Source organism: Vigna unguiculata, chromosome 4 (genome assembly GCF_037176805.1).
Source record: "Vigna unguiculata cultivar grain cowpea cultivar isolate G323 ecotype 2 chromosome 4, ASM3717680v1, whole genome shotgun sequence".
NCBI lineage: Eukaryota > Viridiplantae > Streptophyta > Magnoliopsida > Fabales > Fabaceae > Vigna > Vigna unguiculata.
This window is the reverse complement of record NC_140795.1, coordinates 8,627,319-8,629,733: the sequence shown is the minus strand read 5'-3', so window position 1 is coordinate 8,629,733 and position 2,415 is coordinate 8,627,319. Positions and strand designations below refer to the sequence as shown.

The window sequence follows — 2,415 nt, the reverse complement described above, 5'->3', positions numbered from 1 at the left end:
AACTAGATTGGCCTGCCCACAAGCTTGAACTTGAATGTAAAACCATTTTATGGTGAGTTTCTGGATTTGTTGTATATGGGGTAAAATTGAATTGAAGCAAAATAAAAACTTGACCTTTATGAATTTTTGTGGCGAAGGATAACATTGAAGTTCATTGGGTGAATGATATTGTAGTAAAGTTTTGTTTATACCTTTTGAAAAAAAGTGAAAAAGATGGAATTTGATTGGATTGTGATGGTAATTTTTCCATTGAAGTTGTAACATATATCACAGTACAGATCACCCACCAATTACCCACTGTCTGCAGAAGCCGCCTCATAAACTGAGTTTCCCTCAAACTCTCACACACTCTCACACCAATAGAGAGAGAGAGAAGAGTAGTAACTTTTCTTGGCATAGAGAGAAAGAGAAAGAGAAAGAGAAAGAGAGAGAGATGGAGAAAGGGGACAAAAGGGTTCAGCTTTTTGAGGGTGAAAGTGAGATCTTTTAAGCGCACATCCATTTAGCAAAGAGGCAGAGTCTTAAACCACCAAGTGTGAAAAGAGAGAGAGAGAGAAAGAAAAACACACAGAGAAACACAAGGAAGAAAAAAAAGAAAGAAAGAAAAGAAAAAAAGACTTAATGTGCACGCCATTTATGGTGAGAAAGAAAGATAGAGAGAAGAAAATGAAGTTCCAAAGCTAACAACAACACAACCTCTCCAAATTAGGGCTTTTATTCTCTCACTCTTTCACTTCACTTCACTCTCCAAACTCGCACAGGTAACACTTGTTCATAAACCCTTCCTTAAAAAAACAAAACCCATGTTTTTATTTTCCTTATTTTTCTCGAATCTCTTCTTTCCTTCTTCTTGTTCCTACCGGCTTATTTTATTATCGCTTTTTTCGTGTTTGCAGTGTTTGAGACATGTTGGACTACGAATGGGGAAACCCGTCTTCAATAATGCTAACCGGAAACGAGGAGACCGCCGCCGGGGCTTCCGACCAGACGCACCGTCAAATCTTCGACCACTACGCGTCGCACTCGCTCATCCCCGACCACTTTCTGCACGCGCCAACTCACTCCGCCGTCACCACCGCCGCGGCCGCCACCGTCGAGTTCACCAACCACCACCACCACTTCAACCCGCAGTCGCACCACCACCAAGTCAACAACCACCACCACCACCACCCGTTCTTCGACCCACGCGCCTTCCACGGCACGTCCTCCGCCTCCTACCCCCCACCCCCTTCCATGCTCTCGCTTGACCCGCTGCCCCACGTCAACGCCGCCAACTGCGGCCCTGGGCCCGGCCCCGGCCCGGGCGGACTCCTCCTCGTTCCCAAGTCCGAGGACGTGGGCCGGCCCATGGACTTTGTCGGCTCACGAATTGGCCTGAATCTCGGTGGCCGGACGTATTTCTCCTCCTCCGAGGACGATTTCGTGAGCCGTCTCTACCGTCGGTCCCGGCCGGCGGAATCCGGTTCGGCGGCTTCCTCCAACTCCCCGCGCTGCCAGGCCGAGGGATGCAATGCTGATCTGTCTCAGGCCAAGCACTACCACCGCCGCCACAAGGTGTGCGAGTTCCACTCCAAAGCCGCCACCGTCATCGCCGCCGGGTTGACTCAGCGATTCTGCCAGCAATGCAGCAGGTTGTGGTGGTGGCGCTTGTCTCTTCCCTCACCGTCGGAAAATTAACATCAATCATTGATATTGAGTTCGCCTCTCCCAGGGGCACTTCCGTCTTTTCGCTACCCCTCGCGTAGCAATTTTATTTCACTTTGCAACACAACACACCGAACCAACCACGGCTTTAACTTAGTTCAAATTAAATTTTCATTATTTAATCGGGAGCCTCACGAAATGACGAAAACATCCCTCGTTTTCGTTCCTATTTTTTTTTTTTGGATCCCAACATAGAAATTAAAATTAAAATCTGGGTGGGTCTTAGAAAAATTACGTTGCTTGGTTTCTTAGAAACTAATAAAAATGTGTGAAACATAGAATGGTGATGTTTCTCCATGGATGTAGGGGTGAGGTGGAAAAGACGGAATTGCCCTTGGGAGAGTGTTGATAATGATTGAGTTTGCCATACGTTAAAAAAAATCATATTCATGATGCATCTTCATAGTGATTATAATTTGGATACACACATGCATACATATATTTAAAAAGCACATTATAATTAGTTATATAATTATGTCATGCTTCTTCACACGTTCTATCCGAATATTTAAAAAAAATTAAATCGATAAAAAATTAAATAAAATTAGATTAAAATAAAACATCACATACTAATTAGATCATATTCGTTAACAAAGAATGAAGTCTACTCTAGTCTCATATTTTTTAATTTTAGTACCAATCAAACATTGAAGTTAGGTTTAATTATGCCTTTGCTCCCCATTTTGGAGTCAAAATCTCAAAATGGTATCC

The 2,415-nt window shown here is 44.0% G+C and overlaps 1 pseudogene across 1 annotated transcript; it reads left to right on the top strand.

Moving 5' to 3' along the window:
* Positions 1-300: 300 nt before the first annotated feature.
* LOC114181856 (squamosa promoter-binding-like protein 8 pseudogene) lies at positions 301-2,101 on the top strand (annotated as a pseudogene). Its single transcript, XR_014994304.1, has 2 exons — positions 301-761; positions 897-2,101. The product of XR_014994304.1 is annotated as a squamosa promoter-binding-like protein 8 pseudogene (transcript).
* Positions 2,102-2,415: the final 314 nt, after the last annotated feature.